The sequence below is a fragment of the Hippocampus guttulatus genome, chromosome 12, assembly GCF_054856545.1.
Source record: "Hippocampus guttulatus isolate MCC_2025c chromosome 12, RoL_Hgut_1.0, whole genome shotgun sequence".
NCBI lineage: Eukaryota > Metazoa > Chordata > Actinopteri > Syngnathiformes > Syngnathidae > Hippocampus > Hippocampus guttulatus.
In genome coordinates, this window is record NC_141272.1 from 2314957 (window position 1) to 2331166 (window position 16210).

Genomic DNA, 16210 nt, shown 5'->3' on the forward strand with positions numbered 1-16210 from the left:
TCCAGTAGACACTTAAACAGCTTCTTCCCTCTAGCCATTAACTCCTTAAACAGTCACTGACGTAGTCACTCTTCTTGTACTACAAATACTGCTACTGGTTACTCTAAAATGGTTCAATGATTTGTTGTTTACGATGATACTAATGCAGCGTGTTATACCGGAGACAAATTCCTTGTGTGTTCTACATACTTGGCCAATAAAGATGATTCTGATTCTGATTCTGATTCTGTGAGTGCTCATCATGGCCGCATTCGGGACCTTCACATCGTTAGACTGCTGACCCCCCCCCCCCCCCCCCCCCCCCCAAAGCTTCAAGATGTGCCTGAATGTTTTTGGGGCGGCACACAAAAAGCCAACATTCCCAATACCATCCCCGGCCCCCCTTCCTCCGTCTCCAGTTTTCCATGTGAAAGCATCTTTCACTTTTGGGGTCCCACTCGGAGCCCAGATTAACTTCTTGGCACACAATGCGGCGAATTAGAGGACCGACGCCCACCCCGCCGCAAGACGCCCTCCGGCCTCGGGGGGGGCAAACGCGCTTCCAGGGCCAGGAACTCTTGACCGGCGGCTCGGAGCGGGAACCGGCGGCCAGTGTGAGTAGCGAGCAGATTTAGAAGCGGGACAAAAGAGGCAAGCGGCGCGTCACCTTCCAAACCGCTCATGTCAAAGGTCGCGCAATTGATTGCTCCAAATCGGCTTTCGGGTTTCAAGTCAAACGGACGGCGAGACGTCGCTTTCGTACAAACCCAATTGCAGCAAGTTTGTGTTCGACCGAAATCAAAACGGAATTCAATGATTTGCCGATCATCTTCAAAATAATATATTTTATTGAATATACTACAAAGACAAAATATTTCATATTCAAATTGATAAACGTTTTTTTTTTTTTAATCAAGTAATCATGAATTTATAATTTTATGGCTGCAACACGTTCCAGAAAAGCTGCGAACGGGAAGTGGCGACGCCGACGTCCAAAATCATATTCTTATGTTCTTTTATTTTGCATTTATTTACTTTGCTTTTAGGTGTCTTAAATTCTTTTTCGCCTTTAAATGTGGCCATGAAATGTTTTGTCAAGCGCATTGCGTTACCTTGCGTATGAAAGCAGAGCCTCGCCCTTCAGCAAATACGACAAACGCTATGACCACGATTCTATTTTTTTTGATGCCGATGACATCATTGCGGTCAGTTAGCCATCCATTTTCTAATCGGCTTCTCCTCACGAGGGTCGCGGGCGTGCCGGTGCCACCTCCCGGATGTCTTCGGCCGACTGTAGTCAACCATACAACCATAAAAATCATAAAAATTCGACAAACATGCTCGGCCTCCCAAATTGTACTCAGCCCCCCCCCCCCCTCCCCTCCCTTTTATTTTTTTGGCGCGTTATTCTTGACACATGTTGCAATGTAAATAGTATGAATACAGTAAGTTGAGAGAGAGAGAGAGAGCGAGAGAGCGAGCGAGCAGCAGCCACTTGCAGGGACCGGATCCTCCTCGCACCGAAGGGGGCGTCCACGCACCCTGTTTGCCTCGCGTGTGCTCAGTGAGTGGGAGCAGGCGGGCGTGCAGGCAGAAGCAGAAGCAGAAGCGGCTTGTCACTTCCCTGCATGCACATCGGCTGTGGCTACCTCGGCGCCGTGACACCTCGTTTTCCTGCTTTCCCGCTTTCCCACCCCCCCCTCCCGCTCCCTCCCCAGCCACCCCTCCCCTCTTTAATTCCAAGGAACAATCGCGGGCATTCCAACAACGTGGACGTGTTGACGCCGCGTGTGCGTGAGCGGCGACTCCCCCAAGCCCCGTCCCCCGTTTTTTTTTTCTAATTTTCTTTTTTGAAATTATTCGGAGCGGCGCGCACGGAAGCAAGGGAGGAAAATAGGACGATTTTCTCCTTTTTTTTCTCTCTCTTTTTCCTTTTCCACGTAACAACGTGCCTTGTGGAAATAACGCGCATCCACGAGTGTGGGTGCTGGAGGAGGGAGGGAGGTGGAGGGGGGGGGGGGCGGCTCATCAAGTGAAGTGAGGACCCGGACGGGACCTGCTGCATTGTCTCCGCCATGGTAAGATGCAGAAATGCTCGTTGGAATATACGTCGTGCACGCAGATGTGGCTCCCCTCTCCTCTCTTCTCTTCTCCGGTCTGCCCCCCCCCCCGCCACGCTCCTGCCGCCCCCCCCACCGAACCGCACCTTCCCTCCGTGGCGTGCACAGCTCGCTCGCTGGTCTACCTGCACGCACGCTACGTGTTTGCGTTCATACGTGACGAAATGTGGTCCTGTCAGTAAAGTGGAGGTTGGGGGGGGGGGGGGGGGCTAGAGGATGTCCCGAACATGTGCCCCCAGATGGTTGGTAGGAGGGAGGATGATGGTGACGGTGGGTTCGCTTTAAATGGGACTTGGACTGACTATCATGGATGGAGTGCTGAGGGATTGGGGGGGGGGGGGGTGGACTGTGCTGGTGCTGTTTTAAATGGATAGAAGAAAATACTTAAGTATTCATATTTGATATGGTTCATATTTTGCGTATTTTTATAGATGTATAGAGACAAAAATATTTTTTGAATTAGTGAATATTTTTTTATATATACTGTATATATATATATATATATATATATATATATAATATTTTAAATCATTTTTTCATTTTTTTCTATGAAATTTAAGTTTTAAGAAATGCAAAATATAAAATACAGCAGTCTGGCTCATGCGTTTGTGTCAATGCACATTGTACACATCGTATTGTTTTGATTACCAAAAAAATTGATTGAAATATTGAGGAATATATTTCAACGACTCCTAAATTTATTAAAAAAAATACTATTTTCCCCCGCAAATCCTGAATATACATTATCGTCTGTTCTGAAAGAGTTCTAAAAATGTGCAAGCATGTAGTTGTTAAGCAACGATCAAGCTTTGTGGTGCTGTGTTGTGGTTCGGCTTCATTTTGAGGAGTTCCCAAACAGTGTTTGAGAGCAGAGGAGGAGTAAGAAGAGTGAGTGAGTGAGTGAGTCGGACCCCCGGGAGCCATTGTGTGTGTGTGTGTGGGGGGGGGGGGTGCAGCACTAGTAGCTCAAACCTTCTCCCTCTCTGATTGGCTGGCTGGAAACAACTTGTGTCCACTCTTCCGAGCGTGTTTCATTCTGCGGTCTCATTTAAATTTTTGTTTTGTGTGTGTGTGTGTCCTTTGATGTATGTTGAGTAGTGATGGACGTGATTGGATATTGAGTCCTGTCTTGGAAAAGGGGTCACCTGTAACATAACGAGGCGAACTCAATATCAATCTCCAATCTGGAGCACCCGAAGAAAACCCACGCAGGCGCAGGGAAAACATGCAAAACTGCCACGGAGGAAGGCCAGAGCGTGCCACCCCTTGAAATGATCCAACTTGACCTAATTGATCCAAAAATGCAAATTATTCATTCAAAAAAATATATATCTCGGTTCATCTATCTTTGCCAGCGACATATAGTGACAGGCAGAAAAAAAAAAGAAAATCTGTGTTCTTCCAAGAATATGATAGCTTTGTGTTTGATGAAGCAGGCCCAGATTTTAACCCGAGTGATTAAATGATGGAGCAAATGGAGACGAGGTCATCATTCTTTCAGTCTCTTTCTGCTTCATGACATTTTCTTTTGGTGCCTTGAGATTTTTCATGCGGCGCGAGTGCAACCTCTGAAGATACAAACGCTCCCTTTTGGATTAACACATTCACTGAAATGTCATTGCATCGTCACATCAAGGCGTCGTATTCCGGCTGCTGCGTTGAATAAAACCAGTGGGTCAAAATAATCCCCGCAGCTCGTAGCGCGATCTTCGAACCAATGAGAAAAAGCCAAAAGTGCTTTTTTTATTTTTATTTTTTTTCCAGCGGTGTGCGACCGCATCGCTGTTTCTTCTTGTTATTCGGTCAGAGGGGGGGGGGGGGGGGCAAACTATTGCCTCATATCAGGGTCCCGCAACGAGATGCATGCATAATTAAAGCAGCCAGCGCAGATGAACGGACCCTCGCACCTCTGCTTTAATTGCAAATCTGAGAACTAATCATCCAACTTTGGCGGCCCGCTGCGCCCACGTTCAGTCACACGGGCAAAAAAAAAAAAAGGCTTTTGCATTTTGCACGGCCCATCTGTCTCAGGCACCCGCTTCCGATTAAGGCTCATTTATGCAAAGTCTCTTGTCGGCATCTTACAATGTAAATAGAGGAGAAATAACCCCAAAAAAATCAATGGGTGAAGTGGCGATTTTTTTCCCCCCCTTGAAGCATAAATGAAATCATCACACGGATCTCTGCGTGTAGTTGTTTTTTTTCCCCACTGATGTCAGTAATTCTAAGGTGTCAAAGGAATCAATAATTCTTGTACACCTGCTTTTTCAGCAGGCTCAACCTGAGGATATTCTTTTTTATTTTTTATTTTTTTTGGCCCGGGGGCTCTACGTCGAGCCGAGGCTGCTCTGCGGCGCATCCCGCGCGCAGAGAAGTACGTACTCCATCAAAATGTAACCCGTGACGGCGTGCCTTGTACGGAATGACACGGCCACGTGCTTTCAGCCCCCCCCCCAACGAGCTATTCCAAGTCACCCGCGGACAGGCCGGGCTGGGCCGAGCCGAGCGGAGTCGTGACCCGCTCTTCAACCTTTTCCCTCCGCGCTCTCTCAAAGGAGCAGAAAGACATTTAGCTCGTCTGACCTTGCCGCGCCACGTCTTCATTCTCACTCTGTTGCGATGGCTTCATCCGTTTGGATGTGTCACATGGCGGCTACTTCATGATGACCCCTGCCCAGCAGTCGCCCGCCATTTCTCTGCGGAGCGCTAATAGCTAACGCTAACAAAATTCTCTCTGCGGAGCGCTAATAGCTAACGCTAACAAAATTCTCTCTGCGGAGCGCTAATAGCTAACGCTAACAAAATTATTTCAACTTAATGGGAACGAGCGACGACCCGTACATGTAGATGCGCCACATACTTTTTTTTTTTGAATATATATTTTTTCCTTCATACTGTTTCTGAGCGAGAAAAATGATACGGAAAGTTATGGCGAAAGGATCGCAAGATAAAATAACCGGATAGACCCTTAAAGAAGTGAATTCCGAGATTTGTTTCTTAACTTAACCATAAACTTAACGAAACATAAACTTCACGTCAGCCAAGTTGCCCTCAGCCAGGGTACTTTGTTTTTGTTTCGATGTTTCGTCGCAATGAAAGAAAATACCGCCGAGACGACCTCGGGAATTATCGTCTGATATAAAACGGTGTGCCTCGTTGAATTGGTTTTGTTGAGCGTCATAAAATACGATGCGGTGTCTTGTTGGTAAGTGAGCAGGTGCTCAAATTTGAGGGCCCGTATTGCTCCGGGCTCGGATTATTTTCTTAAGTCCGTGTCGGAGTTGTTTGTATTGGGGAGCCAGGTGTTAGCACCCCCCCCCCGCCCCCCCCCCCCCCCTCTGGACACACCTCCCGCACCCGCACAAAGACTCTTCATCCGGTCAATTGTTTGATGGCCGGGCAGGGGCGGGGAGTCCTCCAGACTGTGCGATCAAACAAAGTGGAGTCTCCCGCGTTCATGAACGGCAACGCTCATCCGAAGAGTCTGGAAAAGCAACGGGAGCTGCCTTGCTCGAGATTTTACGTCTAATGTGCAGACATTTTGTCCTTGGAGGAAGCACCCACTGTTTAAATCATCCCATTACTCCGAACACTGACATCAATGCACATGTCGAGTCAAGCTTTTAAAAACAGAGTTCACAGGACACTAGCTAACAAAAAAGAAAAAAAGATGAGAATAAAAAGTTTTATTTTGTAGGCTTCCTCGACAGCACCAATTGGAACTTTCAGGTCTGACCCGAAATCGTTCCTGTGAAAAGTAGACAAAACAAAACAAAAGAAGAGGTTTTACCCCCCCCCCCCCCCACCCCAAAATTCCTTTTGGTTCTGGAAAACAAATCCGATTTAAGATGAATGTGACGACCCATCAGAATCATCTCGGAGATTTTTAACGGCCCCGAGCTGAAGAACTAATTGCTTTATTTGTTTGGTTGGCGCGCTGGTCCCCATCTGTCTGTTTGCATTTCAACAAAATATGACATGGCAGTCGTTTATTGCAAACTATTTGGCTCGCCCACCGACGCCCCAAGTTTGAGAGCCCCCTGCGCCGCTCGCAGCTTCTCCTCAAGCCTCAAACGTGCGCACGGCGTTCTTTACAACATAGCGTGGCAAATTACCCCGCCGATTCGAACCGCCTTGAATTTCCAGGATGGCGCGGTGGCCTCGCGTTGAACTGCGGGCGGAAAAAGTGACAGTAATTACACTCCCCCTGTCCCGACGAATCAATAAATAAGAAGAATTTAAAAAAATGCTTGTCCGTGTTTGAAGGTTAGCATCCCGCTAACAGCCCGCTCGGCCTTTGTTTGGCTCTCCCATTAGAACGTCCTTCCCCAGTGGCGTTTCATCATGACCGCCGACGTCTTATGCAAGTCGGTGAAATGCGGCCAAATCCGCAGGTAATTAAGCCCCAGTGGTTCGCGCGTCGCCGTCCCTGCGAGCGGCGCTCTCGTTTTAACGCCTTAGCTTTCACGGAGCCGTCTCGGCCCTTTCTTTTGCATTCAGCGCAATTTCTGTGCGGCGCGACGTCGCCGCACAACTTTGCATTTTCACCCTGCTGTGATCGATATGCGCGAGCGGTGGGAGATTTCGGAGACGGGGAGCCGCTGTGGGAAGGTCAAGAGTGTGGTAGTTTGCAACTCTTGGATAAAGATATCATGTCTAAGGATGCAAAAAAAAAAAGTGAAGTAGGTTTATTAGTATTCAGCGGGCTGGAATTTTGCTCGAAACATGGCGAGGCATCTGTTTGGACACTTATTTCATTCCAAAGTATTATTATGTATTAATACAGAGCGGTGGCTTAATTGGTTATTTGGTGTCTAAAAAAGGGGGCGTGTCAAATGGCTTTTTGAACTGATACAGAGCGCGCGGTTCGTTCAACATGAACCCGTTTTGGATTGCGGCGTTAGGACCTTTTAAGCGATGGATATTTGAACATAAGTCCAGCAACACGTAGACTGACGATATAAGAATCCTCGCAGGTGTATGTCCTTTATCCTCTGGGAAAATACGGCGAATGTTACTGCGGCTTCCTGAGCAGTTGCGACGGTCTTGTTGGTGCCGTGTCAAGTCAAGTACAACTTTATCGTCAAATGTGCTGTATGCATACGGCACAGAGGAAATTTACTCCTCTTTGTGTGTCACCTGTATGGATACTGCATGGTGGTATTTTACCCCTTCTAAAATGATACTTCATACAGAGCAGTGGTTTCATTGCGGAAGGGGGCATATTTTTTATTCTGCTTGAGCTCTCTGACTTCTGCCTAGCAACAAGTGACCCGGCAATTGTGACCCTGAAAAAAAAAGAACACGACTGCTTGCTAAAATTTGATTTAAGTTGTGATGTTCTATAAGTGATGGTTGTTTTGTGAAAAAAAAAAAAGACCTTTGATACTGCTTCTTCAATCGTCTTGCTTGATATTTGGAGACCGGTCTTGATTTTGGGTTCTTGCCACCGTAATTTGGGACTTGCTTGAGACTTGAAACTCACTCATGACTTTTGCATATGTCGGTTATGTTCTGGGGTTCTCGCCACGCGTCTCGGCCTGCCCGGGCTATACGTTTTGCGAGAGTCAGGCAGCAAAGTGGCGGAGCGGCGTCTCCCGGCGGAGCTGACCTTCAGCTGTTGCGCCATCAATATTCATGAGGCCCCGCGAGCCGGCCCGCTAGCGCTCTCGTGCTCCAGTCACAGACACAGTGTGGGGCTTCCCCCCCCCCCCCCCCCCTCTCAGCCGCGGCGCAAAGATGACATTTTAGCGACGGGCCTTATTTATCAAATACGTATAGAATGTGCTGACCTGTTCTTTTATGCGGCGGCGTGGGCGCCGACAACAGCACCTGTCTGTTTACGTTGTGTTGTGGCGTTAAAAAACGCACGGGTGTTATTGATTTAAAGCCGTCTGGATGACAGAAGCGATGCAGACAAAAAGCCATTTATCATTCCGTAATGGGTATTCAGCAGTGTGGTAAAAGGGAGAAAAAAAAATGACGGAGGGGAGTTTGTGGACAAATGATTCGGAAACGTTCTTTGGATATGTAGACGCTACGTCCGCTACGATATTTGCCGCCTGACCCGTTTTGAGACCCGCTCCAAAAATAAACAACCACCTCTTCAATTAATAATATAATAACATTTTGGTGTGGTGTTCATTTGAGAACCACAACAAAATGTTATTATATTATTAATTTATATGTATATATACAGTATATATATTATTTATATGTGTGTGTGTGTATATGTATGTATTGTGAAAAATATATTTAAAATTCAATTTTTATTATGACAGGATGACCCTCACCAAAACATTCCAAAAATGTTTTGGTGAGGGTCATCCTGCCATAATAAATATGTCAATAGAACCAAGGTTTTAAACCGGGTCAATTCGACCCTCAATGTAAACATGTTAAATCGGGTCAACTTGGCCCACAGATGTTCTCAAACGGCTTGTGCCGATCTCTTCTTCGCCTAATGATTTTTGAGCGCGGGCCAGTCCAGTTGCGTGTAGCTTTACCAGAATCCTCTTGAATGATTTCACGTCTGCGGCAGGATTAACCTTTTGATAGGAAGATTATGTCGCTTCGTCTCGACGTTGCATCTGATCGTCTTACTCTCTGTACAGTGCAGCATGTCAGGAGGGCCTCTTTAAAAGTGATATTGATGAAAAAGATGCTAGCATGCACACAAAATAAAAACTTCCAGAACTCAGAAATATGCTCAGATACATTAAATATGCTAATGTTAATATTTTTTTCCCGATGTGCCATATGTACCTGTGACGGCATCTTTCCATTGTTTCAGTCAGGATCAATTTTTAGAGAAGTGACAAGATGAGGCACATATTAAAAAAAAAAGTCTTCGGAATGCATCGCTTGCATCTTTGTTTTTGACTATGAAAACATTTGTACAAATTCACCTGATTAGAAGAGAATACTGTATTTTGTCACCGCGCGATCGAGACAAAAGTATCGCACTACATGGCCATTCTGCCCCTTCATGGCCCAAATATTTTGTCTGTAGTGTTGTTTTTGATGAGTACTTAGTTTTGACGTTGGTGCCACGCTTTAAGGACAAAAAGATTGGAACAGTGCTCCTGACGGTGTCCAATACATTTATCGACAAAAATGCGATTCCGAACTGAAATTATTTATGGCCATCCCGTCTACAGCAGGGGTGTCCCGATACTTTTGTCCACATTTTGGGAACACAATTTAAACAAAAAAAAGTGGTCCTAAAACAACATCAAGTCTTAATGGAACGCCCCAATACTTTTGACCATTTTCTGTGGCGCTGAAATCAAAAGTATTGCCCCCTACAGAGAAAACGCTGTTCCAATTCTTTTGTCCAAAAAGTGAGATCAAAATCGAAGTATTCCTCCACAGAGGCAATGAGTATGACATGAACAAAAGTATTGAGACACCCTTGCTCTCTGTGATACGACCGCCTGTCCCAATACTTTAGTCCATCAAGCACGGTTTCTGTCGATCGCTTTTATTTTGGTAGGACGATACATGGCCAAAAGTATTGAGACAGGTGAGCGTTGTGCCCACTGCGGTGTGGCCCAATACTTTTTGTCCCTTAGCGTGTCTCTGTACGCGCGGCGACCCTCTCTTTGCCGTCGCGTGACCGCATGCGGACGCCAGGAAGCACATCGGGGCCTGGCGACGCTCGTCAGTTTGGTCCAGCGCTGACGTTCTGGCTCAACCAAGCGTGTCGTATTGAGCCGCTGGAAGCCAATCCACATCACAGCTGCCCCCCCCCACCCCCCCCCCCCCCCAAAAAAAACAGCACAAAGGTTGTTCTTTTCTGGTGCCTGTTTTGCAGAAATTAAAAAAAAAGCGTCAAGAAACATGTTTGGCTGCAGGGGCTCCTCTTATAGTTGTGGAGTGCCGTTGACTTTTAAGCCACTGTGCTAAATCCCAAAGTCGCGTGGTGAATGTGCACCGACGTGATGAAACACAGTCGGACCCTAAACAAGTCAAGAGGCTGGAAAGCCAAGCTTTGATTATTTGTATTTCGGTTTTATCAATTTCGCAATGTTCTGGGGGTGGGGGGTGAGGGGGGGGGGGGTTCCTCTGTTATTTGCGAAATCAGTCAACTGTTTGCTGTTCGTGGGCTCCGGCCATGTATAGTATCATATGATGGCATCTTGCCAATGAACTGTTGAACTGAGCTGAGGAGCTTCATTGAGATGAAAGTCGTCACTTGGTATTTTCCAATTCTCCTATTCGTGATTCGTGACTCATTGAAAAATACTCATCTGTTCTTCGTTAAATTCCAAGGATTTGTCAAAGTGAGTTGAGGAAGTTCAGTTTGACAAACTGAGTCTTTTGCTGCTGCCTTGTGGTATCTAAAGGCGATTACAGGGCGATGCAATGAATTGTGCGAATACAAAATGAAAACGTATGGAACTTTGACATAATTTCCCACGTAAGACGCTTCAAAAATATGTTTTCGGACAACTTTGCAGTCAAGGTACCCCAATGATGGGTTTCACGGATGGATAACTACTAAACTTAAGTCGTTTGTTCACGCATCCCAATCCCAAAGCTTCTTTCGTTTCAATCTGCGTTGGTCGTATTGTGTGCGAGTAAAAAAAAAAAAAATCAATGAGGAGCGACGCAGCATTGCAGGGGGGAAAAAAACAAAACAAAACAAAAGGCCTCCGTCGAAAGGGCTTGCGACTAATTTGTACCTCGTCTTCTGGAGTCGGCCATGACGGCGCGCGGGTTCCAAGGCCCTCAGGCTCAGTTTCTCTCGTTGAGTCCAAGTGGATCAAAACACTTGTTACCGACAACTGCCGCTGATGGTTTTTTTTTTTTTTTTCCCCTTTTGACTCTCGCAGTCACGTTGGAGGAGGAGGAGGGCGCCGGCGTGTTATTTACCTCGAGAGTGCCGATTGTATGCGTCCACCCGTCGACTGTCTTTTTGGACTTAGATGTCAATATGCTGCCTGGCTTTCTGCGATTTTCTTGTTAAAAAAATAACAGGCGCACAAATCAGCATGTTTGTGCGAGTGGAAAATGTGGAAACGACACTGCGAGGGACGTGTTAACACGTCCATCTGCTCGCGGGGCGCTCGGAGGCTGCGCGAGGCGGCCAAGTGTTACGGTGCGAGCAAGGTGACGGGATTATTTTCGTCGCCAACTGCTCCGTTTTACCGTTCCAGCATTTCAGACACTCATGCACCTGCTTAGCATTTTTACATGGGACTATGAATGAAGATGGAGACAGCGGAGATAAAATTACTCACATTCTCAAGTAGTACAGATGCTTGTCTTAATTAAAAAAAAAAAAAAAGACTGGGGAGGGCGGCGGGGGGAGACAGAGGTTGGATTTACACTCAAAATTAGCATTTGCATATTTGTTTACCGTTCAACCAGCAGGTCTTGAATGAGTTACTAATTGTACTTTTGCCCCCCCCCCCCGAAAAATGAAAAGTCCAATTCGATCCTAAAGGTAAATGGAGTGCACTTGTACTGTACTTTATTCACACCATGTTCACTTTTTGGAAAACACATCGGAGAGCGCTGGAACGCGCTCACGCAGCCACGGAAACTGAGGGAAAGGTTGACCTTTTTAGTTTAAACTCACTTACTTGAATCTCCAGGATCTCTCACCGTACACTGGCCAACGCCAGAACCTCGGATGTTTTTCTTTTTTTTTTTTAATGCTTTTGGTAAAGTTTGAAATCTATCCGCGTACCGGCTAGCTAACGCCAAGCTAACCTGGGAAGGTTTATCTCCCCGGTCGAAAGTCCAAGTTTGCAAACTCCCGCTGTGCTCGGACGGCCAACGGCAAAGTAACCACAAAGTCCTCGGTCGGCTTTTATTCACTGATTGCTCGACAGTTTTAATGAAATGGTCACTCGCCGGCGCAACACTCCCATAAACGCGCAAACACTTCGGCCCGCTTGGCGCGACGCTGCGCACTTCCCCCGCATTCGTACGTCACATGCGTTGCCATTCCCGTGGCGAGTAGTACGTGCGGCCAAATGCTTTGATTCATTGTCACTCGAACCCGAAAAATTGGATTCCGCCTTCATTTGGAAGGTTTGCATCTCAATTGGAACCACCATTGATTAAAATCTGAATCTTGAAACGAGTCGCGACAGGCTCAGCCAGTAACGGCGGATTGCCGTCGTCTCCTTTCATCTTCGGTTCCAATTTAAGTTGCACTGCAGGAAGTGCGCGAGCCTTTCAATCTGATTATTATTATTATTTTTTTTTATATAACTCACGTTTCGGATCTCACGGCATTGTGTACCGAGTGAAAAGCAGTGCGACCATACGTAACCATTTCTCCCTTTTGTAATGCGCTCGCTTGAAAATCGCCGCATGCAAATATTTCCTTCCCGCGCGAGATTCAGCATGCGGTCGCCCCCTTAAAATAGTCCAATAATCCCTTCTCGGTAGCTGCGCAGTCGTGAGATAAGAGCGCTTTCGCTGCAGTCTCAAAGGATCAAGTCACTCTTTTGTCTGCCTTAAAATAGTCGATTTTTTTTTCATATTGCGAGCTCATTTTTGGACGATTGTACGCATGCAGCGTGGCTTTCAAATGAAGGGATCAAGCCGCGGATTCGAACCTCGGAGGGGATGTCAAAATCGCTTTTCAACGCGGGAGTAGGGTTTCGAAAGACGGGGTTGTGAGTTTCATTCAAGCCAGGGTTGGGGTGACAAAGTTAGGGTTCGCAAGGAGGAGCGACGGCCCCATAAATATTGTGACCGCACCCGTGTGATAAATTAAGCTAATGCTACTGTAAAACCGCTTTGATATTTTTATTGATTTTTTTCCCCTCTGGTTAATTGGTATTCTCCCGCATGCTAGTTCTCTATCGACCAATCAATAAAGATCAGCGTGTCTCTGCACCGCGCCGACTCTGACTTGGACAGCGGTGAAGGCCCACCGGGGTGTCGGCCCACCGGGGTGTCGACCAATCACGATAAATCGGTAAAACGGTAGCCGGGCAGCTTCCGGAGCCATCAAAGAAGCCGAAGTGGGTCCAGGCTGTGAGCTACAGCCCAGCGGCTTGACGTGAGCGTTCCTCTGACTCAGCTCAAACAGCGAAACGCTCATCTAAATCACATGAGCTCCTTTGGTGAACCCACCCCGCCCCCCTCCCAAAAAAAAAAAAACTGGCACAGTGCCGTCGGAAGATCTGCAGCGCGTTTTTTTGTGCTTAATTGAAACGAAACAGATTTCTGCTCTTCGTATCTTCCACAATCAGGCGAGACGCATTGAAAGAAAAGCGCACGGTGATGACGCGACGGGAGGGAACCGTGCCGGCCACCTCACGTTTTATGAGCCCGCACCTATTTTACATTTATAGTGGAAAGCCGGTGACGGAATTGTGCCGGCGTTATTCCGCCTGCGCCCAACGTGTCCAAAAATGACTCTGGTGACGTTTTTAGCGGTGCGTGCGTCACGCCGATCTAGTTGACACGACGAGCACATCACGCAGCGGAAACCGCGTGGACGATTTGAAACCCTAACCTGAGCTTTAAAACCTAATTTGAAACCCTCATGAGAAACCAACCTCTGAATTCACTTCCTGATTTGCAAACCGTAACGTGGGCCGAAACCCAACTTTGAAGCCGCAATTCTGTCCCCCGATGCCGGCTTTCAAACCTACATTAAAACGCAATTGGTGGCTTGAAAGCCTCAATCCCGAGCGCCAACCCCGGCTTGAAACCGGGACTGTGACTTGAACTTTGATTTGGAACCAGACCTCTTCTTAAAAGGAAAAACACAACAAAACAAAACAAAAAACCCAAAACATGTCAACTGATGTTTACCAGTACGTCAACACGATGTTGTGCTTTGCAAATCAAGCAGGGCCAACCCTGCTTGATTTGCAACCTCCTTCGTAAAACAACAAAACGTGACTCCCTTATTATAAAAGACGTTTAATAGTTTGGAAGATGCGGATCGGGGAGAGGAAAAGCCGACTGACATCCCTGCTCGTCAAGAAATAAACTTGGAACTCGATGTGTTTAGATTCATATGATCAATTGGACCGGGCAGGGGAATCCACAAAGGCAACGATGATGAAGACGCAAAGCGCATGCCAGCCCACAAAACGGGCCAGGTTGACGACCTTCTAATCACGGTGAAACCCTGTTTCGAAAGCATTTTGTTTCCTAGGGGGTACAAATCAAAACGTTTGATCGCTATCAAACTCCGAACAGCAACCCCGTCACCATATTCACCGCCGCCTAAAAGTAAGCTTTGGGAATTGCAACCAATGAAACGGAAACGGAAAGTCAGATGGTTCAATTCCAATTCTCAGGATGACCAAGTCAAAGCCAAGTCGAGTCTTTTGTACCCATTAGCCGTGCAAAGTACCAAGTCCAAAAATCGGCCACTTCTGCCAAGTCATGTGACGCCAGTCCTGCAAGTCATGTCGCCGGAGTCGCCCACCTCTGGCATTTAATGCATGCGCACCTCTCGGCCTAAATATTTCTTTTAACGAATCCAAGCGCGTCAAAAAACAAAACGGGCATTACCGTGTGTAAACACGGCTCGGGTCGGTTGAGCGTGAGACGGCGCGGACGTCAAACAAATGCTCGGGGACTGCGGTTCGAAAATCTCCGACAAGGATGCGGAGGAAAGCCGCACGTGTTTCCAAACTTGTTCGACACGGAGACGGTGTTAACATGCTTTGTTCCAGCGCCCCCCCCCCCCGCCTCTCTCGATCCTTCCTCCTATCCAAACAGCTCCCCGGTTTGAAGTCGTTGCGAACCTGCCGAGTAAGACCCCCCCCCCCCCCCCCCCCCCCCCCCCCCGGCCCCCTTCCTGCTTTAGGAGCCGCGGGGCCCGAGGGAGGCTCGGGTTACAAGCGCCCAAGCCGTGCGGCATTAGCGGAGCCCCGGCGAAATAACAGCTCGCCATCTGGAAGCGATGCGGCAGCCGTCCTCGCCTTCAATCACGCTGACCTCAATTAAGTTTCATTTGTTGAGTAGTTTTATTCACTCCTCGGCGTGGCCGCCGGGGGTCTTTCTTCTTCCCCCCTTGTATGGAAATTCTCAAACGGGGATCCTCCCAAACCCCCCAACCGTTGCTTGAGGGTCTGCAAAATAATTTGCCATCACTTACGTAGCATCCAAAAAGTGCAGACCTACATATGGGGATCAGCAAAGCTAATAAAACAACCAAACCGACAAGTACCCCCCCCCCCCCCCCTTCCCATTAGTCCACCTTATGAGGGCCTTCTCTAGAGAGCACCTTGAGTGCGCCAGCACAAAGCCGGCCTTTGTGCCCGAGAGAGCCTACTTGGTATGCCGGGGGTTAAGAGTGGATGTTTTTTGGCGACGCTTCCCGCTCGGGGACTCGGAACGCGGAGGGGAGGTTTTGGTGGGGGGGGGGGGGGGCGTTATGGACGCGGTCTTTCTTGACCCCACTTAAACGGGAGACAATGAGCGCACTTGAGCAGAGTCCTCGCCAGCCTCTCATCTTGACGAGCGCTGGCTTTTCTTCGTTGTCGAAAGAAAAGGGGGAAGAAAAAAACCCTCACATGAGCTCATCGGTGGGCTTATTTGTGAGCGCAGCAGAAGATTTTAATAAGCAAACCGCATGATGAACGCGGCGGAATTTGAGAGGAGCAGATTTGACGTGAACATCGTCTCTGTAGCTCCTGATAGAGGTCATGCACGGCGCACGTGAAATCTTTTCTTTTTGTGTAAGCGCTACATCCACATTGCGTTTTTAACTCCGAGAGTTTGTCAGCTCAACATCACGAGTAGTTTGCTTTTGTTTCAGCAAAGCGCCAGACTGTCTACGTTTCGAAAATATGCCACATCAATCATTCGTCTTCGGTTTGGGGAATTGCAGCATCCATAATTTGTCTTCATTTCCGAGAAGCGCAACACATTATTGTTTGTCTTCTATTTCGGGATGTGTAGCATTTTTTTTTGGAGAAATCCAACATCGATCGATTTTATTTTATTTTTTTTAACATACTGTACTTTGAGAAATCGCGCTCGGCGTGACACGGCGCAGCTTTACCTAACAACAAACCACAACCACAATAATAATGTGACCATGCCTCTGTCACCGAAGTTGTAAATGTCGACTTTCTCAGCAGTTTTATCGAGTTTTACGGGTTAAAAAAAAAAAATAA

The 16210-nt window shown here is 47.4% G+C and overlaps 1 protein-coding gene across 7 annotated transcripts in view; it reads left to right on the top strand.

Annotated features, from left to right (window-relative positions):
- The first annotated feature begins 1635 nt into the window (after positions 1 to 1635).
- tenm4 (teneurin transmembrane protein 4) overlaps positions 1636 to 16210 on the top strand; it is a 148973-nt gene continuing 134398 nt past the window's right edge. For all 7 annotated transcript variants that reach the window (XM_086124913.1, XM_086124908.1, XM_086124909.1 and 4 more), the window contains exon 1: positions 1636 to 2057. The gene's annotated coding sequence lies outside the window, so the exon portion shown is untranslated. The remainder of the gene's footprint in view (positions 2058 to 16210) is intronic.